At 34.6% G+C, this 18,695-nt stretch overlaps 75 non-coding genes across 75 annotated transcripts; all 75 read left to right on the top strand.

The window, feature by feature from the left end:
• The first annotated feature begins 91 nt into the window (after positions 1 to 91).
• Positions 92 to 165, top strand: Trnai-aau (transfer RNA isoleucine (anticodon AAU)). The gene has a single exon. It is a non-coding gene; the product is annotated as a tRNA-Ile (tRNA).
• A 168-nt stretch (positions 166 to 333) lies between these two features.
• Positions 334 to 407, top strand: Trnai-aau (transfer RNA isoleucine (anticodon AAU)). Its single transcript has one exon. It is a non-coding gene; the product is annotated as a tRNA-Ile (tRNA).
• A 168-nt stretch (positions 408 to 575) lies between these two features.
• Trnai-aau (transfer RNA isoleucine (anticodon AAU)) lies at positions 576 to 649 on the top strand. The gene has a single exon. It is a non-coding gene; the product is annotated as a tRNA-Ile (tRNA).
• A 168-nt stretch (positions 650 to 817) lies between these two features.
• Trnai-aau (transfer RNA isoleucine (anticodon AAU)) lies at positions 818 to 891 on the top strand. Its single transcript has one exon. It is a non-coding gene; the product is annotated as a tRNA-Ile (tRNA).
• Positions 892 to 1,059: 168 nt separating this feature from the next.
• Positions 1,060 to 1,133, top strand: Trnai-aau (transfer RNA isoleucine (anticodon AAU)). Its single transcript has one exon. It is a non-coding gene; the product is annotated as a tRNA-Ile (tRNA).
• Positions 1,134 to 1,301: 168 nt separating this feature from the next.
• Positions 1,302 to 1,375, top strand: Trnai-aau (transfer RNA isoleucine (anticodon AAU)). The gene has a single exon. It is a non-coding gene; the product is annotated as a tRNA-Ile (tRNA).
• A 168-nt stretch (positions 1,376 to 1,543) lies between these two features.
• On the top strand, positions 1,544 to 1,617 carry Trnai-aau (transfer RNA isoleucine (anticodon AAU)). The gene has a single exon. It is a non-coding gene; the product is annotated as a tRNA-Ile (tRNA).
• Positions 1,618 to 1,785: 168 nt separating this feature from the next.
• Positions 1,786 to 1,859, top strand: Trnai-aau (transfer RNA isoleucine (anticodon AAU)). The gene has a single exon. It is a non-coding gene; the product is annotated as a tRNA-Ile (tRNA).
• Positions 1,860 to 2,027: 168 nt separating this feature from the next.
• Positions 2,028 to 2,101, top strand: Trnai-uau (transfer RNA isoleucine (anticodon UAU)). Its single transcript has one exon. It is a non-coding gene; the product is annotated as a tRNA-Ile (tRNA).
• Positions 2,102 to 2,269: 168 nt separating this feature from the next.
• Trnai-aau (transfer RNA isoleucine (anticodon AAU)) lies at positions 2,270 to 2,343 on the top strand. The gene has a single exon. It is a non-coding gene; the product is annotated as a tRNA-Ile (tRNA).
• A 168-nt stretch (positions 2,344 to 2,511) lies between these two features.
• On the top strand, positions 2,512 to 2,585 carry Trnai-aau (transfer RNA isoleucine (anticodon AAU)). Its single transcript has one exon. It is a non-coding gene; the product is annotated as a tRNA-Ile (tRNA).
• Positions 2,586 to 2,752: 167 nt separating this feature from the next.
• Positions 2,753 to 2,826, top strand: Trnai-aau (transfer RNA isoleucine (anticodon AAU)). Its single transcript has one exon. It is a non-coding gene; the product is annotated as a tRNA-Ile (tRNA).
• A 168-nt stretch (positions 2,827 to 2,994) lies between these two features.
• Trnai-aau (transfer RNA isoleucine (anticodon AAU)) lies at positions 2,995 to 3,068 on the top strand. The gene has a single exon. It is a non-coding gene; the product is annotated as a tRNA-Ile (tRNA).
• Positions 3,069 to 3,238: 170 nt separating this feature from the next.
• Positions 3,239 to 3,312, top strand: Trnai-aau (transfer RNA isoleucine (anticodon AAU)). The gene has a single exon. It is a non-coding gene; the product is annotated as a tRNA-Ile (tRNA).
• Positions 3,313 to 3,480: 168 nt separating this feature from the next.
• Trnai-aau (transfer RNA isoleucine (anticodon AAU)) lies at positions 3,481 to 3,554 on the top strand. Its single transcript has one exon. It is a non-coding gene; the product is annotated as a tRNA-Ile (tRNA).
• A 168-nt stretch (positions 3,555 to 3,722) lies between these two features.
• On the top strand, positions 3,723 to 3,796 carry Trnai-aau (transfer RNA isoleucine (anticodon AAU)). Its single transcript has one exon. It is a non-coding gene; the product is annotated as a tRNA-Ile (tRNA).
• A 168-nt stretch (positions 3,797 to 3,964) lies between these two features.
• Positions 3,965 to 4,038, top strand: Trnai-aau (transfer RNA isoleucine (anticodon AAU)). Its single transcript has one exon. It is a non-coding gene; the product is annotated as a tRNA-Ile (tRNA).
• Positions 4,039 to 4,206: 168 nt separating this feature from the next.
• Trnai-aau (transfer RNA isoleucine (anticodon AAU)) lies at positions 4,207 to 4,280 on the top strand. Its single transcript has one exon. It is a non-coding gene; the product is annotated as a tRNA-Ile (tRNA).
• Positions 4,281 to 4,448: 168 nt separating this feature from the next.
• Trnai-aau (transfer RNA isoleucine (anticodon AAU)) lies at positions 4,449 to 4,522 on the top strand. Its single transcript has one exon. It is a non-coding gene; the product is annotated as a tRNA-Ile (tRNA).
• Positions 4,523 to 4,692: 170 nt separating this feature from the next.
• On the top strand, positions 4,693 to 4,766 carry Trnai-aau (transfer RNA isoleucine (anticodon AAU)). The gene has a single exon. It is a non-coding gene; the product is annotated as a tRNA-Ile (tRNA).
• A 168-nt stretch (positions 4,767 to 4,934) lies between these two features.
• Trnai-aau (transfer RNA isoleucine (anticodon AAU)) lies at positions 4,935 to 5,008 on the top strand. Its single transcript has one exon. It is a non-coding gene; the product is annotated as a tRNA-Ile (tRNA).
• A 168-nt stretch (positions 5,009 to 5,176) lies between these two features.
• On the top strand, positions 5,177 to 5,250 carry Trnai-aau (transfer RNA isoleucine (anticodon AAU)). The gene has a single exon. It is a non-coding gene; the product is annotated as a tRNA-Ile (tRNA).
• Positions 5,251 to 5,418: 168 nt separating this feature from the next.
• On the top strand, positions 5,419 to 5,492 carry Trnai-aau (transfer RNA isoleucine (anticodon AAU)). The gene has a single exon. It is a non-coding gene; the product is annotated as a tRNA-Ile (tRNA).
• Positions 5,493 to 5,659: 167 nt separating this feature from the next.
• Positions 5,660 to 5,733, top strand: Trnai-aau (transfer RNA isoleucine (anticodon AAU)). The gene has a single exon. It is a non-coding gene; the product is annotated as a tRNA-Ile (tRNA).
• Positions 5,734 to 5,901: 168 nt separating this feature from the next.
• Trnai-aau (transfer RNA isoleucine (anticodon AAU)) lies at positions 5,902 to 5,975 on the top strand. The gene has a single exon. It is a non-coding gene; the product is annotated as a tRNA-Ile (tRNA).
• A 170-nt stretch (positions 5,976 to 6,145) lies between these two features.
• On the top strand, positions 6,146 to 6,219 carry Trnai-aau (transfer RNA isoleucine (anticodon AAU)). Its single transcript has one exon. It is a non-coding gene; the product is annotated as a tRNA-Ile (tRNA).
• A 167-nt stretch (positions 6,220 to 6,386) lies between these two features.
• On the top strand, positions 6,387 to 6,460 carry Trnai-aau (transfer RNA isoleucine (anticodon AAU)). Its single transcript has one exon. It is a non-coding gene; the product is annotated as a tRNA-Ile (tRNA).
• Positions 6,461 to 6,627: 167 nt separating this feature from the next.
• Trnai-aau (transfer RNA isoleucine (anticodon AAU)) lies at positions 6,628 to 6,701 on the top strand. Its single transcript has one exon. It is a non-coding gene; the product is annotated as a tRNA-Ile (tRNA).
• Positions 6,702 to 6,869: 168 nt separating this feature from the next.
• On the top strand, positions 6,870 to 6,943 carry Trnai-aau (transfer RNA isoleucine (anticodon AAU)). Its single transcript has one exon. It is a non-coding gene; the product is annotated as a tRNA-Ile (tRNA).
• A 167-nt stretch (positions 6,944 to 7,110) lies between these two features.
• Positions 7,111 to 7,184, top strand: Trnai-aau (transfer RNA isoleucine (anticodon AAU)). Its single transcript has one exon. It is a non-coding gene; the product is annotated as a tRNA-Ile (tRNA).
• Positions 7,185 to 7,352: 168 nt separating this feature from the next.
• On the top strand, positions 7,353 to 7,426 carry Trnai-aau (transfer RNA isoleucine (anticodon AAU)). The gene has a single exon. It is a non-coding gene; the product is annotated as a tRNA-Ile (tRNA).
• A 170-nt stretch (positions 7,427 to 7,596) lies between these two features.
• Trnai-aau (transfer RNA isoleucine (anticodon AAU)) lies at positions 7,597 to 7,670 on the top strand. The gene has a single exon. It is a non-coding gene; the product is annotated as a tRNA-Ile (tRNA).
• Positions 7,671 to 7,837: 167 nt separating this feature from the next.
• On the top strand, positions 7,838 to 7,911 carry Trnai-aau (transfer RNA isoleucine (anticodon AAU)). The gene has a single exon. It is a non-coding gene; the product is annotated as a tRNA-Ile (tRNA).
• A 167-nt stretch (positions 7,912 to 8,078) lies between these two features.
• On the top strand, positions 8,079 to 8,152 carry Trnai-aau (transfer RNA isoleucine (anticodon AAU)). The gene has a single exon. It is a non-coding gene; the product is annotated as a tRNA-Ile (tRNA).
• A 168-nt stretch (positions 8,153 to 8,320) lies between these two features.
• Positions 8,321 to 8,394, top strand: Trnai-aau (transfer RNA isoleucine (anticodon AAU)). The gene has a single exon. It is a non-coding gene; the product is annotated as a tRNA-Ile (tRNA).
• A 167-nt stretch (positions 8,395 to 8,561) lies between these two features.
• Positions 8,562 to 8,635, top strand: Trnai-aau (transfer RNA isoleucine (anticodon AAU)). Its single transcript has one exon. It is a non-coding gene; the product is annotated as a tRNA-Ile (tRNA).
• A 168-nt stretch (positions 8,636 to 8,803) lies between these two features.
• Positions 8,804 to 8,877, top strand: Trnai-aau (transfer RNA isoleucine (anticodon AAU)). Its single transcript has one exon. It is a non-coding gene; the product is annotated as a tRNA-Ile (tRNA).
• Positions 8,878 to 9,045: 168 nt separating this feature from the next.
• On the top strand, positions 9,046 to 9,119 carry Trnai-aau (transfer RNA isoleucine (anticodon AAU)). Its single transcript has one exon. It is a non-coding gene; the product is annotated as a tRNA-Ile (tRNA).
• A 168-nt stretch (positions 9,120 to 9,287) lies between these two features.
• Trnai-aau (transfer RNA isoleucine (anticodon AAU)) lies at positions 9,288 to 9,361 on the top strand. The gene has a single exon. It is a non-coding gene; the product is annotated as a tRNA-Ile (tRNA).
• Positions 9,362 to 9,531: 170 nt separating this feature from the next.
• Trnai-aau (transfer RNA isoleucine (anticodon AAU)) lies at positions 9,532 to 9,605 on the top strand. The gene has a single exon. It is a non-coding gene; the product is annotated as a tRNA-Ile (tRNA).
• Positions 9,606 to 9,773: 168 nt separating this feature from the next.
• Positions 9,774 to 9,847, top strand: Trnai-aau (transfer RNA isoleucine (anticodon AAU)). Its single transcript has one exon. It is a non-coding gene; the product is annotated as a tRNA-Ile (tRNA).
• Positions 9,848 to 10,015: 168 nt separating this feature from the next.
• On the top strand, positions 10,016 to 10,089 carry Trnai-aau (transfer RNA isoleucine (anticodon AAU)). The gene has a single exon. It is a non-coding gene; the product is annotated as a tRNA-Ile (tRNA).
• A 168-nt stretch (positions 10,090 to 10,257) lies between these two features.
• Positions 10,258 to 10,331, top strand: Trnai-aau (transfer RNA isoleucine (anticodon AAU)). The gene has a single exon. It is a non-coding gene; the product is annotated as a tRNA-Ile (tRNA).
• Positions 10,332 to 10,499: 168 nt separating this feature from the next.
• Positions 10,500 to 10,573, top strand: Trnai-aau (transfer RNA isoleucine (anticodon AAU)). Its single transcript has one exon. It is a non-coding gene; the product is annotated as a tRNA-Ile (tRNA).
• A 167-nt stretch (positions 10,574 to 10,740) lies between these two features.
• Trnai-aau (transfer RNA isoleucine (anticodon AAU)) lies at positions 10,741 to 10,814 on the top strand. The gene has a single exon. It is a non-coding gene; the product is annotated as a tRNA-Ile (tRNA).
• A 168-nt stretch (positions 10,815 to 10,982) lies between these two features.
• Positions 10,983 to 11,056, top strand: Trnai-aau (transfer RNA isoleucine (anticodon AAU)). Its single transcript has one exon. It is a non-coding gene; the product is annotated as a tRNA-Ile (tRNA).
• A 170-nt stretch (positions 11,057 to 11,226) lies between these two features.
• On the top strand, positions 11,227 to 11,300 carry Trnai-aau (transfer RNA isoleucine (anticodon AAU)). Its single transcript has one exon. It is a non-coding gene; the product is annotated as a tRNA-Ile (tRNA).
• Positions 11,301 to 11,467: 167 nt separating this feature from the next.
• Positions 11,468 to 11,541, top strand: Trnai-aau (transfer RNA isoleucine (anticodon AAU)). Its single transcript has one exon. It is a non-coding gene; the product is annotated as a tRNA-Ile (tRNA).
• Positions 11,542 to 11,708: 167 nt separating this feature from the next.
• Trnai-aau (transfer RNA isoleucine (anticodon AAU)) lies at positions 11,709 to 11,782 on the top strand. The gene has a single exon. It is a non-coding gene; the product is annotated as a tRNA-Ile (tRNA).
• A 167-nt stretch (positions 11,783 to 11,949) lies between these two features.
• Trnai-aau (transfer RNA isoleucine (anticodon AAU)) lies at positions 11,950 to 12,023 on the top strand. The gene has a single exon. It is a non-coding gene; the product is annotated as a tRNA-Ile (tRNA).
• Positions 12,024 to 12,191: 168 nt separating this feature from the next.
• On the top strand, positions 12,192 to 12,265 carry Trnai-aau (transfer RNA isoleucine (anticodon AAU)). Its single transcript has one exon. It is a non-coding gene; the product is annotated as a tRNA-Ile (tRNA).
• Positions 12,266 to 12,435: 170 nt separating this feature from the next.
• Positions 12,436 to 12,509, top strand: Trnai-aau (transfer RNA isoleucine (anticodon AAU)). The gene has a single exon. It is a non-coding gene; the product is annotated as a tRNA-Ile (tRNA).
• Positions 12,510 to 12,676: 167 nt separating this feature from the next.
• Trnai-aau (transfer RNA isoleucine (anticodon AAU)) lies at positions 12,677 to 12,750 on the top strand. The gene has a single exon. It is a non-coding gene; the product is annotated as a tRNA-Ile (tRNA).
• A 167-nt stretch (positions 12,751 to 12,917) lies between these two features.
• On the top strand, positions 12,918 to 12,991 carry Trnai-aau (transfer RNA isoleucine (anticodon AAU)). The gene has a single exon. It is a non-coding gene; the product is annotated as a tRNA-Ile (tRNA).
• A 168-nt stretch (positions 12,992 to 13,159) lies between these two features.
• Trnai-aau (transfer RNA isoleucine (anticodon AAU)) lies at positions 13,160 to 13,233 on the top strand. Its single transcript has one exon. It is a non-coding gene; the product is annotated as a tRNA-Ile (tRNA).
• A 167-nt stretch (positions 13,234 to 13,400) lies between these two features.
• On the top strand, positions 13,401 to 13,474 carry Trnai-aau (transfer RNA isoleucine (anticodon AAU)). The gene has a single exon. It is a non-coding gene; the product is annotated as a tRNA-Ile (tRNA).
• A 168-nt stretch (positions 13,475 to 13,642) lies between these two features.
• Positions 13,643 to 13,716, top strand: Trnai-aau (transfer RNA isoleucine (anticodon AAU)). Its single transcript has one exon. It is a non-coding gene; the product is annotated as a tRNA-Ile (tRNA).
• A 168-nt stretch (positions 13,717 to 13,884) lies between these two features.
• Positions 13,885 to 13,958, top strand: Trnai-aau (transfer RNA isoleucine (anticodon AAU)). The gene has a single exon. It is a non-coding gene; the product is annotated as a tRNA-Ile (tRNA).
• A 168-nt stretch (positions 13,959 to 14,126) lies between these two features.
• Trnai-aau (transfer RNA isoleucine (anticodon AAU)) lies at positions 14,127 to 14,200 on the top strand. Its single transcript has one exon. It is a non-coding gene; the product is annotated as a tRNA-Ile (tRNA).
• Positions 14,201 to 14,368: 168 nt separating this feature from the next.
• Positions 14,369 to 14,442, top strand: Trnai-aau (transfer RNA isoleucine (anticodon AAU)). Its single transcript has one exon. It is a non-coding gene; the product is annotated as a tRNA-Ile (tRNA).
• Positions 14,443 to 14,609: 167 nt separating this feature from the next.
• On the top strand, positions 14,610 to 14,683 carry Trnai-aau (transfer RNA isoleucine (anticodon AAU)). The gene has a single exon. It is a non-coding gene; the product is annotated as a tRNA-Ile (tRNA).
• A 168-nt stretch (positions 14,684 to 14,851) lies between these two features.
• Positions 14,852 to 14,925, top strand: Trnai-aau (transfer RNA isoleucine (anticodon AAU)). Its single transcript has one exon. It is a non-coding gene; the product is annotated as a tRNA-Ile (tRNA).
• Positions 14,926 to 15,092: 167 nt separating this feature from the next.
• Positions 15,093 to 15,166, top strand: Trnai-aau (transfer RNA isoleucine (anticodon AAU)). Its single transcript has one exon. It is a non-coding gene; the product is annotated as a tRNA-Ile (tRNA).
• Positions 15,167 to 15,333: 167 nt separating this feature from the next.
• On the top strand, positions 15,334 to 15,407 carry Trnai-aau (transfer RNA isoleucine (anticodon AAU)). The gene has a single exon. It is a non-coding gene; the product is annotated as a tRNA-Ile (tRNA).
• A 168-nt stretch (positions 15,408 to 15,575) lies between these two features.
• On the top strand, positions 15,576 to 15,649 carry Trnai-aau (transfer RNA isoleucine (anticodon AAU)). The gene has a single exon. It is a non-coding gene; the product is annotated as a tRNA-Ile (tRNA).
• A 170-nt stretch (positions 15,650 to 15,819) lies between these two features.
• On the top strand, positions 15,820 to 15,893 carry Trnai-aau (transfer RNA isoleucine (anticodon AAU)). The gene has a single exon. It is a non-coding gene; the product is annotated as a tRNA-Ile (tRNA).
• Positions 15,894 to 16,061: 168 nt separating this feature from the next.
• Positions 16,062 to 16,135, top strand: Trnai-aau (transfer RNA isoleucine (anticodon AAU)). The gene has a single exon. It is a non-coding gene; the product is annotated as a tRNA-Ile (tRNA).
• A 168-nt stretch (positions 16,136 to 16,303) lies between these two features.
• Trnai-aau (transfer RNA isoleucine (anticodon AAU)) lies at positions 16,304 to 16,377 on the top strand. Its single transcript has one exon. It is a non-coding gene; the product is annotated as a tRNA-Ile (tRNA).
• Positions 16,378 to 16,545: 168 nt separating this feature from the next.
• On the top strand, positions 16,546 to 16,619 carry Trnai-aau (transfer RNA isoleucine (anticodon AAU)). Its single transcript has one exon. It is a non-coding gene; the product is annotated as a tRNA-Ile (tRNA).
• Positions 16,620 to 16,786: 167 nt separating this feature from the next.
• On the top strand, positions 16,787 to 16,860 carry Trnai-aau (transfer RNA isoleucine (anticodon AAU)). The gene has a single exon. It is a non-coding gene; the product is annotated as a tRNA-Ile (tRNA).
• Positions 16,861 to 17,028: 168 nt separating this feature from the next.
• On the top strand, positions 17,029 to 17,102 carry Trnai-aau (transfer RNA isoleucine (anticodon AAU)). The gene has a single exon. It is a non-coding gene; the product is annotated as a tRNA-Ile (tRNA).
• A 168-nt stretch (positions 17,103 to 17,270) lies between these two features.
• On the top strand, positions 17,271 to 17,344 carry Trnai-aau (transfer RNA isoleucine (anticodon AAU)). Its single transcript has one exon. It is a non-coding gene; the product is annotated as a tRNA-Ile (tRNA).
• A 168-nt stretch (positions 17,345 to 17,512) lies between these two features.
• On the top strand, positions 17,513 to 17,586 carry Trnai-aau (transfer RNA isoleucine (anticodon AAU)). Its single transcript has one exon. It is a non-coding gene; the product is annotated as a tRNA-Ile (tRNA).
• A 409-nt stretch (positions 17,587 to 17,995) lies between these two features.
• Positions 17,996 to 18,069, top strand: Trnai-aau (transfer RNA isoleucine (anticodon AAU)). The gene has a single exon. It is a non-coding gene; the product is annotated as a tRNA-Ile (tRNA).
• Positions 18,070 to 18,237: 168 nt separating this feature from the next.
• Trnai-aau (transfer RNA isoleucine (anticodon AAU)) lies at positions 18,238 to 18,311 on the top strand. The gene has a single exon. It is a non-coding gene; the product is annotated as a tRNA-Ile (tRNA).
• The last annotated feature ends 384 nt before the right edge of the window (positions 18,312 to 18,695 follow it).

The raw sequence follows: 18,695 nt of genomic DNA, 5'->3' as shown, positions 1-18,695 counted from the left end.
GAAATGTAATAAAAATAAGTTCGTTTTAGATAGTTTTGATAAGTACATAATAATCCGAAAAATTTAATAAATAAAGAAAATGCCACGTGTCGGCCGGTTAGCTCAGTTGGTTAGAGCGTTGTGCTAATAACGCGAATATCGTGGGTTCGATCCCCATACTGGCCATCATTTGCTGCATTTTGCTACAGGAAGCAAATGATTTTAATGAATAACAAAGCATAATCCAACGGAAAGAAATAAGTGAAATGTCATAAAAATAAGTTCGTTTTAGATAGTTTTGATAAGTAAATCATAATCCAAAAAATTTAATAAATAAAGAATATTCCCCGTATCGGCCGGTTAGCTCAGTTGGTTAGAGCGTCGTGCTAATAACGCGAATGTTGTGGGTTCGATCCCTATACTGGCCATCATTTGCTGTATTTTGCTACAGGAAGCAAATGATTTTAATGAATAACAAAGCATAATCCAACGGAAAGAAATAAGTGAAATGTAACAAAAAAAAGTTCGTTTTAGATAGTTTTGAAAAGTAAATCATAATCCGAAAATTTTCATAAATAAAGAAAATGCCACGTGTCGGCCGGTTAGCTCAGTTGGTTAGAGCGTCGTGCTAATAACGCGAATGTCGTGGGTTCGATCCCCATACTGGCCATCATTTGCTGTATTTTGCTACAGGAAGCAACTGATTTTAATGAATAACAAAGCATAATCCAACGGAAAGAAATAAGTGAAATGTCATAAAAATAAGTTCGTTTTAGATAGTTTTGATAAGTAAATCATAATCCAAAAAATTTAATAAATAAAGAAAATGCCACGTGTCGGCCGGTTAGCTCAGTCGGTTAGAGCGTCGTGCTAATAACGCGAATGTCGTGGGTTCGATCCCCATACTGGCCATCATTTGCTGTATTTTTCTACACGAAGCAACTGATTTTAATGAATAACAAAGCATAATCCAACGGAAAGAAATTAGTGAAATGTCATAAAAATAAGTTCGTTTTAGATAGTTTTGATGAGTAAATCATAATGCAAAAAATTTAATAAAAAAAGAAAATGCCACGTGTCGGCCGGTTAGCTCAGTTGGTTAGAGCGTCGTGCTAATAACGCGAATGTCGTGGGTTCGATCCCCATACTGGCCATCATTTGCTGTATTTTGCTACAGGAAGCAAATGATTTTAATGAATAACAAAGCATAATCCAACGGAAAGAAATAAGTGAAATGTCATAAAAATAAGTTCGTTTTAGATAGTTTTGATAAGTAAATAATAATAAAAACAATTTAATAAATAAAGAAAATGCCACGTGTTGGCCGGTTAGCTCAGTTGGTTAGAGCGTCGTGCTAATAACGCGAATGTCGTGGGTTCGATCCCCATACTGGCCATCATTTGCTGTATTTTGCTACAGGAAGCAAATGATTTTAATGAATAACAAAGCATAATCCAACGGAAAGAAATAAGTGAAATGTCATAAAAATAAGTTCGTTTTAGATAGGTTTGATAAGTAAATCATAATCCAAAAAATTTAATAAATAAAGAAAATGCCACGTGTCGGCCGGTTAGCTCAGTTGGTTAGAGCGTCGTGCTAATAACGCGAATGTCGTGGGTTCGATCCCCATACTGGCCATCATTTGCTGTATTTTGCTACAGGAAGCAAATGATTTTAATGAATAACAAAGCTAAATCCAACGGAAAGAAATAAGTTAAATGTCATAAAAATAAGTTCGTTTTAGATAGTTTTGATAAGTAAATCATAATCCAAATAATTTAATAAATAAAGAATATTCCCCGTATCGGCCGGTTAGCTCAGTTGGTTAGAGCGTCGTGCTAATAACGCGAATGTCGTGGGTTCGATCCCCATACTGGCCATCATTTGCTGTATTTTGCTACAGGAAGCAAATGATTTTAATGAATAACAAAGCATAATCCAACGGAAAGAAATAAGTGAAATGTCATAAAAATAAGTTCGTTTTAGATAGTTTTGATAAGTACATAATAATCCGAAAAATTTAATAAATAAAGAAAATGCCACGTGTCGGCCGGTTAGCTCAGTAGGTTAGAGCGTGGTGCTTATAACGCGAATATCGTGGTTTCGATCCCCATACTGGCCATCATTTGCTGTATTTTGCTACAGGAAGCAAATGATTTTAATGAATAACAAAGCATAATCCAACGGAAAGAAATAAGTGAAATGTAATAAAAATAAGTTCGTTTTAGATAGTTTTGATAAGTAAATCATAATCCAAAAAATTTAATAAATAAAGAATATTCCACGTGTCGGCCGGTTAGCTCAGTTGGTTAGAGCGTCGTGCTAATAACGCGAATGTTGTGGGTTCGATCCCTATACTGGCCATCATGTGCTGTATTTTGCTACAGGAAGCAAATGATTTTAATGAATAACAAAGCATAATCCAACGGAAAGAAATAAATGAAATGTAACAAAAATAAGTTCGTTTTAGATAGTTTTGATAAGTACATCATAATCCTAAAATTTTCATAAATAAAGAAAATGCCACGTGTCGGCCGGTTAGCTCAGTTGGTTAGAGCGTCGTGCTAATAACGCGAATGTCGTGGGTTCGATCCCCATACTGGCCATCATTTGCTGTATGTTGCTACACGAAGAAAATGATTTTAATGAATAACAAAGCATAATCCAACGGAAAGAAATAAGTGAAATGTCATAAAAATAAGTTCGTTTTAGATGGTTTTGATAAGTAAATCATAATAAAAAAATTTAATAAATAAAGAAAATGCCACGTGTCGGCCGGTTAGCTCAGTTGGTTAGAGCGTCGTGCTAATAACGCGAACGTCGTGGGTTCGATCCCCATACTGGCCATCATTTGCTGTATTTTGCTACACGAAGCAAATGATTTTAATGAATAACAAAGCATAATCAAACGGAAAGAAATAAGTGAAATGTAATAAAAATAAGTTCGTTTTAGATAGTTTTGATAAGTAAATCATAATCCAAACAGTTAAATAAATAAAGAATATTCCGCGTGTCGGCCGGTTAGCTCAGTTGGTTAGAGCGTCGTGCTAATAACGCGAATGTCGTGGGTTCGATCCCAATACTGGCCATCATTTGCTGTATTTTGCTACAGGAAGCAAATGATTTTAATGAATAACAAAGCATAATCCAACGGAAAGAAATAAGTGAAATGTCATAAAAATAAGTTCGTTTTAGATAGTTTTGATAAGTAAATCATAATAACAAAAAAATTAAATAAAGAAAGAAAATGCCACGTGTAGGCCGGTTAGCTCAGTTGGTTAGAGCGTCGTGCTAATAACGCGAATGTCGTGGGTTCGATCCCCATACTGGCCATCATTTGCTGTATTTTGCTACAGGAAGCAAATGATTTTAAGGAATAACAAAGCATAATCCAACGGAAAGAAATAAGAGAAATGTCATAAAAATAAGTTCGTTTTAGATAGTTTTGATAAGTAAATCATAATCCAAAAAATTTAATAAATAAAGAAAATGCCACGTGTCGGCCGGTTAGCTCAGTTGGTTAGAGCGTCGTGCTAATAACGCGAATGTCGTGGGTTCGATCCCCATACTGGCCATCATTTGCTGTATTTTGCTACAGGAAGCAAATGATTTTAATGAATAACAAAGCATAATCCAACGGAAAGAAATAAGTGAAATGTCATAAAAATAAGTTCGTTTTAGATAGTTTTGATAAGTATATCATAATCCAAAAAATTTAATAAATAAAGAAAATGCCACGTGTCGGCCGGTTAGCTCAGTTGGTTTGAGCGTCGTGCTAATAACGCGAATGTCGTGGGTTCGATCCCCATACTGGCCATCATTTGCTGTATTTTGCTACACGAAGCAACTGATTTTAATGAATAACAAAGCATAATCCAACGGAAAGAAATAAGTGAAATGTCATAAAAATAAGTTCGTTTTAGATAGTTTTGATAAGTAAATCATAATCCAAAAAATTTAATAAATAAAGAAAATGCCACGTGTCGGCCGGTTAGCTCAGTTGGTTAGAGCGTCGTGCTAATAACGCGAATGTCGTGGGTTCGATCCCTATACTGGCCATCATTTGCTGTATTTTGCTACAGGAAGCAAATGATTTTAATGAATAACAAAGCATAATCCAACGGAAAGAAATAAGTGAAATGTAATAAAAATAAGTTCGTTTTAGATAGTTTTGATAAGTTAATCATAATAAAAAAAATTTAATAAATAAAGAAAATGCCACGTGTCGGCCGGTTAGCTCAGTTGGTTAGAGCGTCGTGCTAATAACGCGAATGTCGTGGGTTCGATCCCCATACTGGCCAGCATTTGCTGTATTTTGCTACAGGAAGCAAATGATTTTAATGAATAACAAAGCATAATCCAACGGAAAGAAATAAGTGAAATGTCATAAAAATAAGTTCGTTTTAGATAGTTTTGATAAGTAAATCATAATCCAAAAAATTTAATAAATAAAGAAAATGCCACGTGTCGGCCGGTTAGCTCAGTTGGTTAGAGCGTCGTGCTAATAACGCGAATGTCGTGGGTTCGATCCCCATACTGGCCATCATTTCCTGTATTTTGCTACAGGAAGCACATGATTTTAATGAATAACAAAGCATAATCCAACGGAAAGAAATAAGTGAAATGTCATAAAAATAAGTTCGTTTTAGATAGTTTTGATAAGTAAATCATAATAACAAAAAAATTAAATAAATAAAGAAAATGCCACGTGTCGGCCGGTTAGCTCAGTTGGTTAGAGCGTCGTGCTAATAACGCGAATGTCGTGGGTTCGATCCCCATACTGGCCATCATTTGCTGTATTTTGCTACAGGAAGCAAATGATTTTAAGGAATAACAAAGCATAATCCAACGGAAAGAAATAAGAGAAATGTCATAAAAATAAGTTCGTTTTAGATAGTTTTGATAAGTAAATCATAATCCAAAAAATTTAATAAATAAAGAAAATGCCACGTGTCGGCCGGTTAGCTCAGTTGGTTAGAGAATCGTGCTAATAACGCGAATGTCGTGGGTTCGATCCCCATACTGGCCATCATTTGCTGTATTTTGCTACAGGAAGCAAATGATTTTAATGAATAACAAAGCATAATCCAACGGAAAGAAATAAGTGAAATGTCATAAAAATAAGTTCGTTTTAGATAGTTTTGATAAGTAAATCATAATCCAAAAAATTTAATAAATAAAGAAAATGCCACGTGTCGGCCGGTTAGCTCAGTTGGTTAGAGCGTCGTGCTAATAACGCGAATGTCGTGGGTTCGATCCCCATACTGGCCATCATTTGCTGAATTTTGCTACACGAAGCAACTGATTTTAATGAATAACAAAGCATAATCAAACGGAAAGAAATAAGTGAAATGTCATAAAAATAAGTTCGTTTTAGATAGTTTTGATAAGTAAATCATAATCCAAAAAATTTAATAAATAAAGAAAATGTCACGTGTCGGCCGGTTAGCTCAGTTGGTTAGAGCGTCGTGCTAATAACGCGAATGTCGTGGGTTCGATCCCTATACTGGCCATCATTTGCTGTATTTTGCTACAGGAAGCAAATGATTTTAATGAATAACAAAGCATAATCCAACGGAAAGAAATAAGTGAAATGTAATAAAAATAAGTTCGTTTTAGATAGTTTTGATAAGTAAATCATAATAAAAAAATTTAATAAATAAAGAAAATTCAACGTGTCGGCCGGTTAGCTCAGTTGGTTAGAGCGTCGTGCTAATAACGCGAACGTCGTGGATTCGATCCCCATACTGGCCATCATTTGCTGTATGTTGCTACACGAAGCAAATGATTTTAATGAATAACAAAGCATAATCAAACGGAAAGAAATAAGTGAAATGTAATAAAAATAAGTTCGTTTTAGATAGTTTTGATAAGTAAATCATAATCCAAACAGTTAAATAAATAAAGAATATTCCGCGTGTCGGCCGGTTAGCTCAGTTGGTTAGAGCGTCGTGCTAATAACGCGAATGTCGTGGGTTCGATCCCAATACTGGCCATCATTTGCTGTATTTTGCTACAGGAAGCAAATGATTTTAATGAATAACAAAGCATAATCCAACGGAAAGAAATAAGTTAAATGTCATAAAAATAAGTTCGTTTTAGATAGTTTTGATAAGTAAATCATAATAACAAAAAAATTAAATAAATAAAGAAAATGCCACGTGTCGTCCGGTTAGCTCAGTTGGTTAGAGCGTCGTGCTAATAACGCGAATGTCGTGGGTTCGATCCCCATACTGGCCATCATTAGCTGTATTTTGCTACAGGAAGCAAATGATTTTAATGAATAACAAAGCATAATCCAACGGAAAGAAATAAGTGAAATGTCATAAAAATAAGTTCGTTTTAGATAGTTTTGATAAGTAAATCATAATAAAAACATTTAACAAATAAACAAAATGCCACGTGTCGGCCGGTTAGCTCAGTTGGTTAGAGCGTCGTGCTAATAACGCGAATGTCGTGGGTTCGATCCCCATACTGGCCATCATTTGCTGTATTTTGCTACAGGAAGCAAATGATTTTAATGAATAACAAAGCATAATCCAACGGAAAGAAATAAGTGAAATGTCATAAAAATAAGTTCGGTTTAGATAGTTTTGATAAGTAAATCATAATAAAAAAATTTAATAAATAAAGAAAATGCCACGTGTCGGCCGGTTGGCTCAGTTGGTTAGAGCGTCGTGCTAATAACGCAAATGTCGTGGGTTCGATCCCCATACTGGCCATCATTTGCTGTATTTTGCTACAGGAAGCAAATGATTTTAATGAATAACAAAGCATAATCCAACGGAAAGAAATAAGTGAAATGTCATAAAAATAAGTTCGTTTTAGATAGTTTTGATAAGTAAATCATAATCCAAAAAATTTAATAAATAAAGAAAATGCCACGTGTCGGCCGGTTAGCTCAGTTGGTTAGAGCGTCGTTCTAATAACGCGAATGTCGTGGGTTCGATCCCCATACTGGCCATAATTAGCTGTATTTTGCTACAGGAAGCAAATGATTTTAATGAATAACAAAGCATAATCCAACGGATAGAAATAAGTGAAATGTCATAAAAATAAGTTCGTTTTAGATAGTTTTGATAAGTAAATCATAATAAAAAAATTTAATAAATAAAGAAAATTCAACGTGTCGGCCGGTTAGCTCAGTTGGTTAGAGCGTCGTGCTAATAACGCGAACGTCGTGGGTTCGATCCCCATACTGGCCATCATTTGCTGTATTTTGCTACACGAAGCAAATGATTTTAATGAATAACAAAGCATAATCAAACGGAAAGAAATAAGTGAAATGTAATAAAAATAAGTTCGTTTTAGATAGTTTTGATAAGTAAATCATAATCCAAACAGTTAAATAAATAAAGAATATTCCGCGTGTCGGCCGGTTAGCTCAGTTGGTTAGAGCGTCGTGCTAATAACGCGAATGTCGTGGGTTCGATCCCAATACTGGCCATCACTTGCTGTATTTTGCTACAGGAAGCAAATGATTTTAATGAATAACAAAGCATAATCCAACGGAAAGAAATAAGTTAAATGTCATAACAATAAGTTCGTTTTAGATAGTTTTGATAAGTAAATCATAATAACAAAAAAATTAAATAAATAAAGAAAATGCCACGTGTCGGCCGGTTAGCTCAGTTGGTTAGAGCGTCGTGCTAATAACGCGAATGTCGTGGGTTCGATCCCCATACTGGCCATCATTAGCTGTATTTTGCTACAGGAAGCAAATGATTTTAATGAATAACAAAGCATAATCCAACGGAAAGAAATAAGTGAAATGTCATAAAAATAAGTTCGTTTTAGATAGTTTTGATAAGTAAATCATAATAAAAACATTTAATAAATAAACAAAATGCCACGTGTCGGCCGGTTAGCTCAGTTGGTTAGAGCGTCGTGCTAATAACGCGAATGTCGTGGGTTCGATCCCCATACTGGCCATCATTTGCTGTATTTTGCTACAGGAAGCAAATGATTTTAATGAATAACAAAGCATAATCCAACGGAAAGAAATAAGTGAAATGTCATAAAAATAAGTTCGTTTTAGTTAGTTTTGATAAGTAAATCATAATAAAAAAATTTAATAAATAAAGAAAATGCCACGTGTCGGCCGGTTGGCTCAGTTGGTTAGAGCGTCGTGCTAATAACGCAAATGTCGTGGGTTCGATCCCCATACTGGCCATCATTTGCTGTATTTTGCTACAGGAAGCAAATGATTTTAATGAATAACAAAGCATAATCCAACGGAAAGAAATAAGTGAAATGTCATAAAAATAAGTTCGTTTTAGATAGTTTTGATAAGTAAATCATAATCCAAAAAATTTAATAAATAAAGAAAATGCCACGTGTCGGCCGGTTAGCTCAGTTGGTTAGAGCGTCGTTCTAATAACGCGAATGTCGTGGGTTCGATCCCCATACTGGCCATAATTAGCTGTATTTTGCTACAGGAAGCAAATGATTTTAATGAATAACAAAGCATAATCCAACGGAAAGAAATAAGTGAAATGTCATAAAAATAAGTTCGTTTTAGATAGTTTTGATAAGTAAATCATAATAAAAAAATTTAATAAATAAAGAAAATGCCACGTGTCGGCCGGTTGGCTCAGTTGGTTAGAGCGTCGTGCTAATAACGCAAATGTCGTGGGTTCGATCCCCATACTGGCCATCATTTGCTGTATTTTGCTACAGGAAGCAAATGATTTTAATGAATAACAAAGCATAATCCAACGGAAAGAAATAAGTGAAATGTCATAAAAATAAGTTCGTTTTAGATAGTTTTGATAAGTAAATCATAATCCAAAAAATTTAATAAATAAAGAAAATGCCACGTGTCGGCCGGTTAGCTCAGTTGGTTAGAGCGTCGTGCTAATAACGCGAATGTCGTGGGTTCGATCCCTATACTGGCCATCATTTGCTGTATTTTGCTACAGGAAGCAAATGATTTTAATGAATAACAAAGCATAATCCAACGGAAAGAAATAAGTGAAATGTAATAAAAATAAGTTCGTTTTAGATAGTTTTGATAAGTTAATCATAATAAAAAAAATTTAATAAATAAAGAAAATGCCACGTGTCGGCCGGTTAGCTCAGTTGGTTAGAGCGTCGTGCTAATAACGCGAATGTCGTGGGTTCGATCCCCATACTGGCCAGCATTTGCTGTATTTTGCTACAGGAAGCAAATGATTTTAATGAATAACAAAGCATAATCCAACGGAAAGAAATAAGTGAAATGTCATAAAAATAAGTTCGTTTTAGATAGTTTTGATAAGTAAATCATAATCCAAAAAATTTAATAAATAAAGAAAATGCCACGTGTCGGCCGGTTAGCTCAGTTGGTTAGAGCGTCGTGCTAATAACGCGAATGTCGTGGGTTCGATCCCCATACTGGCCATCATTTCCTGTATTTTGCTACAGGAAGCACATGATTTTAATGAATAACAAAGCATAATCCAACGGAAAGAAATAAGTGAAATGTCATAAAAATAAGTTCGTTTTAGATAGTTTTGATAAGTAAATCATAATAACAAAAAAATTAAATAAATAAAGAAAATGCCACGTGTCGGCCGGTTAGCTCAGTTGGTTAGAGCGTCGTGCTAATAACGCGAATGTCGTGGGTTCGATCCCCATACTGGCCATCATTTGCTGTATTTTGCTACAGGAAGCAAATGATTTTAAGGAATAACAAAGCATAATCCAACGGAAAGAAATAAGAGAAATGTCATAAAAATAAGTTCGTTTTAGATAGTTTTGATAAGTAAATCATAATCCAAAAAATTTAATAAATAAAGAAAATGCCACGTGTCGGCCGGTTAGCTCAGTTGGTTAGAGCGTCGTGCTAATAACGCGAATGTCGTGGGTTCGATCCCTATACTGGCCATCATTTGCTGTATTTTGCTACAGGAAGCAAATGATTTTAATGAATAACAAAGCATAATCCAACGGAAAGAAATAAGTGAAATGTCATAAAAATAAGTTCGTTTTAGATAGTTTTGATAAGTAAATCATAATCCAAAAAATTTAATAAATAAAGAAAATGCCACGTGTCGGCCGGTTAGCTCAGTTGGTTAGAGAATCGTGCTAATAACGCGAATGTCGTGGGTTCGATCCCCATACTGGCCATCATTTGCTGTATTTTGCTACAGGAAGCAAATGATTTTAATGAATAACAAAGCATAATCCAACGGAAAGAAATAAGTGAAATGTCATAAAAATAAGTTCGTTTTAGATAGTTTTGATAAGTAAATCATAATCCAAAAAATTTAATAAATAAAGAAAATGCCACGTGTCGGCCGGTTAGCTCAGTTGGTTAGAGCGTCGTGCTAATAACGCGAATGTCGTGGGTTCGATCCCCATACTGGCCATCATTTGCTGAATTTTGCTACACGAAGCAACTGATTTTAATGAATAACAAAGCATAATCAAACGGAAAGAAATAAGTGAAATGTCATAAAAATAAGTTCGTTTTAGATAGTTTTGATAAGTAAATCATAATCCAAAAAATTTAATAAATAAAGAAAATGTCACGTGTCGGCCGGTTAGCTCAGTTGGTTAGAGCGTCGTGCTAATAACGCGAATGTCGTGGGTTCGATCCCTATACTGGCCATCATTTGCTGTATTTTGCTACAGGAAGCAAATGATTTTAATGAATAACAAAGCATAATCCAACGGAAAGAAATAAGTGAAATGTAATAAAAATAAGTTCGTTTTAGATAGTTTTGATAAGTAAATCATAATAAAAAAATTTAATAAATAAAGAAAATTCAACGTGTCGGCCGGTTAGCTCAGTTGGTTAGAGCGTCGTGCTAATAACGCGAACGTCGTGGATTCGATCCCCATACTGGCCATCATTTGCTGTATGTTGCTACACGAAGCAAATGATTTTAATGAATAACAAAGCATAATCAAACGGAAAGAAATAAGTGAAATGTAATAAAAATAAGTTCGTTTTAGATAGTTTTGATAAGTAAATCATAATCCAAACAGTTATATAAATAAAGAATATTCCGCGTGTCGGCCGGTTAGCTCAGTTGGTTAGAGCGTCGTGCTAATAACGCGAATGTCGTGGGTTCGATCCCAATACTGGCCATCATTTGCTGTATTTTGCTACAGGAAGCAAATGATTTTAATGAATAACAAAGCATAATCCAACGGAAAGAAATAAGTTAAATGTCATAAAAATAAGTTCGTTTTAGATAGTTTTGATAAGTAAATCATAATAACAAAAAAATTAAATAAATAAAGAAAATGCCACGTGTCGTCCGGTTAGCTCAGTTGGTTAGAGCGTCGTGCTAATAACGCGAATGTCGTGGGTTCGATCCCCATACTGGCCATCATTAGCTGTATTTTGCTACAGGAAGCAAATGATTTTAATGAATAACAAAGCATAATCCAACGGAAAGAAATAAGTGAAATGTCATAAAAATAAGTTCGTTTTAGATAGTTTTGATAAGTAAATCATAATAAAAACATTTAATAAATAAACAAAATGCCACGTGTCGGCCGGTTAGCTCAGTTGGTTAGAGCGTCGTGCTAATAACGCGAATGTCGTGGGTTCGATCCCCATACTGGCCATCATTTGCTGTATTTTGCTACAGGAAGCAAATGATTTTAATGAATAACAAAGCATAATCCAACGGAAAGAAATAAGTGAAATGTCATAAAAATAAGTTCGTTTTAGATAGTTTTGATAAGTAAATCATAATAAAAAAATTTAATAAATAAAGAAAATGCCACGTGTCGGCCGGTTGGCTCAGTTGGTTAGAGCGTCGTGCTAATAACGCAAATGTCGTGGGTTCGATCCCCATACTGGCCATCATTTGCTGTATTTTGCTACAGGAAGCAAATGATTTTAATGAATAACAAAGCATAATCCAACGGAAAGAAATAAGTGAAATGTCATAAAAATAAGTTCGTTTTAGATAGTTTTGATAAGTAAATCATAATAAAAAAATTTAATAAATAAAGAAAATTCAACGTGTCGGCCGGTTAGCTCAGTTGGTTAGAGCGTCGTGCTAATAACGCGAACGTCGTGGGTTCGATCCCCATACTGGCCATCATTTGCTGTATTTTGCTACACGAAGCAAATGATTTTAATGAATAACAAAGCATAATCAAACGGAAAGAAATAAGTGAAATGTAATAAAAATAAGTTCGTTTTAGATAGTTTTGATAAGTAAATCATAGTCCAAACAGTTAAATAAATAAAGAATATTCCGCGTGTCGGCCGGTTAGCTCAGTTGGTTAGAGCGTCGTGCTAATAACGCGAATGTCGTGGGTTCGATCCCAATACTGGCCATCATTTGCTGTATTTTGCTACAGGAAGCAAATGATTTTAATGAATAACAAAGCATAATCCAACGGAAAGAAATAAGTTAAATGTCATAAAAATAAGTTCGTTTTAGATAGTTTTGATAAGTAAATCATAATAACAAAAAAATTAAATAAATAAAGAAAATGCCACGTGTCGGCCGGTTAGCTCAGTTGGTTAGAGCGTCGTGCTAATAACGCGAATGTCGTGGGTTCGATCCCCATACTGGCCATCATTAGCTGTATTTTGCTACAGGAAGCAAATGATTTTAATGAATAACAAAGCATAATCCAACGGAAAGAAATAAGTGAAATGTCATAAAAATAAGTTCGTTTTAGATAGTTTTGATAAGTAAATCATAATAAAAACATTTAATAAATAAACAAAATGCCACGTGTCGGCCGGTTAGCTCAGTTGGTTAGAGCGTCGTGCTAATAACGCGAATGTCGTGGGTTCGATCCCCATACTGGCCATCATTTGCTGTATTTTGCTACAGGAAGCAAATGATTTTAATGAATAACAAAGCATAATCCAACGGAAAGAAATAAGTGAAATGTCATAAAAATAAGTTCGTTTTAGATAGTTTTGATAAGTAAATCATAATAAAAAAATTTAATAAATAAAGAAAATGCCACGTGTCGGCCGGTTGGCTCAGTTGGTTAGAGCGTCGTGCTAATAACGCAAATGTCGTGGGTTCGATCCCCATACTGGCCATCATTTGCTGTATTTTGCTACAGGAAGCAAATGATTTTAATGAATAACAAAGCATAATCCAACGGAAAGAAATAAGTGAAATGTCATAAAAATAAGTTCGTTTTAGATAGTTTTGATAAGTAAATCATAATCGAAAAAATTTAATAAATAAAGAAAATGCCACGTGTCGGCCGGTTAGCTCAGTTGGTTAGAGCGTCGTTCTAATAACGCGAATGTCGTGGGTTCGATCCCCATACTGGCCATAATTAGCTGTATTTTGCTACAGGAAGCAAATGATTTTAATGAATAACAAAGCATAATCCAACGGAAAGAAATAAGTGAAATGTCATAAAAATAAGTTCGTTTTAGATAGTTTTGATAAGTAAATCATAATAAAAAAATTTAATAAATAAAGAAAATGCCACGTGTCGGCCGGTTGGCTCAGTTGGTTAGAGCGTCGTGCTAATAACGCAAATGTCGTGGGTTCGATCCCCATACTGGCCATCATTTGCTGTATTTTGCTACAGGAAGCAAATGATTTTAATGAATAACAAAGCATAATCCAACGGAAAGAAATAAGTGAAATGTCATAAAAATAAGTTCGTTTTAGATAGTTTTGATAAGTAAATCATAATCCAAAAAATTTAATAAATAAAGAAAATGCCACGTGTCGGCCGGTTAGCTCAGTTGGTTAGAGCGTCGTGCTAATAACGCGAATGTCGTGGGTTCGATCCCCATACTGGCCATCATTTGCTGTATTTTGCTACAGGAAGCAAATGATTTTAATGAATAACAAAGCATAATCCAACGGAAAGAAATAAGTGAAATGTCATAAAAATAAGTTCGTTTTAGATAGTTTTGATAAGTAAATCATAATCCAAAAAATTTAATAAATAAAGAAAATGCCACGTGTCGGCCGGTTAGCTCAGTTGGTTAGAGCGTCGTGCTAATAACGCGAATGTCGTGGGTTCGATCCCCATACTGGCCATCATTTGCTGTATTTTGCTACAGGAAGCAAATGATTTTAATGAATAACAAAGCATAATCCAACGGAAAGAAATAAGTGAAATGTCATAAAAATAAGTTCGTTTTAGATAGTTTTGATAAGTAAATCATAATCCAAAAAATTTAATAAATAAAGAAAATGCCACGTGTCGGCCGGTTAGCTCAGTTGGTTAGAGCGTCGTGCTAATAACGCGAATGTCGTGGGTTCGATCCCCATACTGGCCATCATTTGCTGTATTTTGCTACACGAAGCAACTGATTTTAATGAATAACAAAGCATAATCCAACGGAAAGAAATAAGTGAAATGTCATAAAAATAAGTTCGTTTTAGATAGTTTTGATAAGTAAATCATAATCCAAAAAATTTAATAAATAAAGAAAATGCCACGTGTCGGCCGGTTAGCTCAGTTGGTTAGAGCGTCGTGCTAATAACGCGAATGTCGTGGGTTCGATCCCTATACTGGCCATCATTTGCTGTATTTTGCTACAGGAAGCAAATGATTTTAATGAATAACAAAGCATAATCCAACGGAAAGAAATAAGTGAAATGTAATAAAAATAAGTTCGTTTTAGATAGTTTTGATAAGTAAATCATAATAAAAAAATTTAATAAATAAAGAAAATGCCACGTGTCGGCCGGTTAGCTCAGTTGGTTAGAGCGTCGTGCTAATAACGCGAACGTCGTGGGTTCGATCCCCATACTGGCCATCATTTGCTGTATTTTGCTACACGAAGCAAATGATTTTAATGAATAACAAAGCATAATCAAACGGAAAGAAATAAGTGAAATGTAATAAAAATAAGTTCGTTTTAAATAGTTTTGATAAGTAAATCATAATCCAAACCGTTAAATAAATAAAGAATATTCCGCGTGTCGGCCGGTTAGCTCAGTTGGTTAGAGCGTCGTGCTAATAACGCGAATGTCGTGGGTTCGATCCCCATACTGGCCATCATTAGCTGTATTTTGCTACAGGAAGCAAATGATTTTAATGAATAACAAAGCATAATCCAACGGAAAGAAATAAGTGAAATGTCATAAAAATAAGTTCGTTTTAGATAGTTTTGATAAGTAAATCATAATAAAAACATTTAATAAATAAACAAAATGCCACGTGTCGGCCGGTTAGCTCAGTTGGTTAGAGCGTCGTGCTAATAACGCGAATGTCGTGGGTTCGATCCCCATACTGGCCATCATTTGCTGTATTTTGCTACAGGAAGCAAATGATTTTAATGAATAACAAAGCATAATCCAACGGAAAGAAATAAGTGAAATGTCATAAAAATAAGTTCGTTTTAGATAGTTTTGATAAGTAAATCATAATAAAAAAATTTAATAAATAAAGAAAATGCCACGTGTCGGCCGGTTGGCTCAGTTGGTTAGAGCGTCGTGCTAATAACGCAAATGTCGTGGGTTCGATCCCCATACTGGCCATCATTTGCTGTATTTTGCTACAGGAAGCAAATGATTTTAATGAATAACAAAGCATAATCCAACGGAAAGAAATAAGTGAAATGTCATAAAAATAAGTTCGTTTTAGATAGTTTTGATAAGTAAATCATAATCCAAACAGTTAAATAAATAAAGAATATTCCGCGTGTCGGCCGGTTAGCTCAGTTGGTTAGAGCGTCGTGCTAATAACGCGAATGTCGTGGGTTCGATCCCAATACTGGCCATCATTTGCTGTATTTTGCTACAGGAAGCAAATGATTTTAATGAATAACAAAGCATAATCCAACGGAAAGAAATAAGTTAAATGTCATAAAAATAAGTTCGTTTTAGATAGTTTTGATAAGTAAATCATAATAACAAAAAAATTTAATAAATAAAGAAAATGCCACGTGTCGGCCGGTTGGCTCAGTTGGTTAGAGCGTCGTGCTAATAACGCAAATGTCGTGGGTTCGATCCCCATACCGGCCATCATTTGCTGTATTTTGCTACAGGAAGCAAATGATTTTAATGAATAACAAAGCATAATCCAACGGAAAGAAATAAGTGAAATGTCATAAAAATAAGTTCGTTTTAGATAGTTTTGATAAGTAAATCATAATCCAAAAAATTTAATAAATAAAGAAAATGCCACGTGTCGGCCGGTTAGCTCAGTTGGTTAGAGCGTCGTGCTAATAACGCGAATGTCGTGGGTTCGATCCCCATACTGGCCATCATTTGCTGTATTTTGCTACAGGAAGCAAATGATTTTAATGAATAACAAAGCATAATCCAACGGAAAGAAATAAGTGAAATGTCATAAAAATAAGTTCGTTTTAGATAGTTTTGATAAGTAAATCATAATCCAAAAAATTTAATAAATAAAGAAAATGCCACGTGTCGGCCGGTTAGCTCAGTTGGTTAGAGCGTCGTGCTAATAACGCGAATGTCGTGGGTTCGATCCCCATACTGGCCATCATTTGCTGTATTTTGCTACAGGAAGCAAATGATTTTAATGAATAACAAAGCATAATCCAACGGAAAGAAATAAGTGAAATGTCATAAAAATAAGTTCGTTTTAGATAGTTTTGATAAGTAAATCATAATCCAAAAAATTTAATAAATAAAGAAAATGCCACGTGTCGGCCGGTTAGCTCAGTTGGTTAGAGCGTCGTGCTAATAACGCGAATGTCGTGGGTTCGATCCCCATACTGGCCATAATTAGCTGTATTTTGCTACAGGAAGCAAATGATTTTAATGAATAACAAAGCATAATCCAACGGAAAGAAATAAGTGAAATGTCATAAAAATAAGTTCGTTTTAGATAGTTTTGATAAGTAAATCATAATAAAAAAATTTAATAAATAAAGAAAATGCCACGTGTCGGCCGGTTGGCTCAGTTGGTTAGAGCGTCGTGCTAATAACGCAAATGTCGTGGGTTCGATCCCCATACTGGCCATCATTTGCTGTATTTTGCTACAGGAAGCAAATGATTTTAATGAATAACAAAGCATAATCCAACGGAAAGAAATAAGTGAAATGTCATAAAAATAAGTTCGTTTTAGATAGTTTTGATAAGTAAATCATAATCCAAAAAATTTAATAAATAAAGAAAATGCCACGTGTCGGCCGGTTAGCTCAGTTGGTTAGAGCGTCGTGCTAATAACGCGAATGTCGTGGGTTCGATCCCCATACTGGCCATCATTTGCTGTATTTTGCTACAGGAAGCAAATGATTTTAATGAATAACAAAGCATAATCCAACGGAAAGAAATAAGTGAAATGTCATAAAAATAAGTTCGTTTTAGATAGTTTTGATAAGTAAATCATAATCCAAAAAATTTAATAAATAAAGAAAATGCCACGTGTCGGCCGGTTAGCTCAGTTGGTTAGAGCGTCGTGCTAATAACGCGAATGTCGTGGGTTCGATCCCCATACTGGCCATCATTTGCTGTATTTTGCTACAGGAAGCAAATGATTTTAATGAATAACAAAGCATAATCCAACGGAAAGAAATAAGTGAAATGTCATAAAAATAAGTTCGTTTTAGATAGTTTTGATAAGTAAATCATAATCCAAAAAATTTAATAAATAAAGAAAATGCCACGTGTCGGCCGGTTAGCTCAGTTGGTTAGAGCGTCGTGCTAATAACGCGAATGTCGTGGGTTCGATCCCCATACTGGCCATCATTTGCTGTATTTTGCTACACGAAGCAACTGATTTTAATGAATAACAAAGCATAATCCAACGGAAAGAAATAAGTGAAATGTCATAAAAATAAGTTCGTTTTAGATAGTTTTGATAAGTAAATCATAATCCAAAAAATTTAATAAATAAAGAAAATGCCACGTGTCGGCCGGTTAGCTCAGTTGGTTAGAGCGTCGTGCTAATAACGCGAATGTCGTGGGTTCGATCCCTATGCTGGCCATCATTTGCTGTATTTTGATACAGGAAGCAAATGATTTTAATGAATAACAAAGCATAATCCAACGGAAAGAAATAAGTGAAATGTAATAAAAATAAGTTCGTTTTAGATAGTTTTGATAAGTAAATCATAATAAAAAAATTTAATAAATAAAGAAAATGCCACGTGTCGGCCGGTTAGCTCAGTTGGTTAGAGCGTCGTGCTAATAACGCGAACGTCGTGGGTTCGATCCCCATACTGGCCATCATTTGCTGTATTTTGCTACAGGAAGCAAATGATTTTAATGAATAACAAAGCATAATCAAACGGAAAGAAATAAGTGAAATGTAATAAAAATAAGTTCGTTTTAAATAGTTTTGATAAGTAAATCATAATCCAAACAGTTAAATAAATAAAGAATATTCCGCGTGTCGGCCGGTTAGCTCAGTTGGTTAGAGCGTCGTGCTAATAACGCGAATGTCGTGGGTTCGATCCCAATACTGGCCATCATTTGCTGTATTTTGCTACAGGAAGCAAATGATTTTAATGAATAACAAAGCATAATCCAACGGAAAGAAATAAGTGAAATGTCATAAAAATAAGTTCGTTTTAGATAGTTTTGATAAGTAAATCATAATAACAAAAAAATTAAATAAATAAAGAAAATGCCACGTGTCGTCCGGTTATGTCAGTTGGTTAGAGCGTCGTGCTAATAACGCGAATGTCGTGGGTTCGATCCCCTTACTGGCCATCATTTGCTGTATTTTGCTACAGGAAGCAAATGATTTTAATGAATAACAAAGCATAATCCAACGGAAAGAAATAAGTGAAATGTAATAAAAATAAGTTCGTTTTAGATAGTTTTGATAAGTAAATCATAATAAAAACATT

This window comes from Euprymna scolopes, chromosome 22, assembly GCF_053919585.1.
Source record: "Euprymna scolopes isolate OS-2025 chromosome 22, ASM5391958v1, whole genome shotgun sequence".
Classification (NCBI taxonomy): Eukaryota; Metazoa; Mollusca; class Cephalopoda; order Sepiida; family Sepiolidae; genus Euprymna; species Euprymna scolopes.
This window is presented reverse-complemented; position numbering and strand designations above follow the sequence as displayed.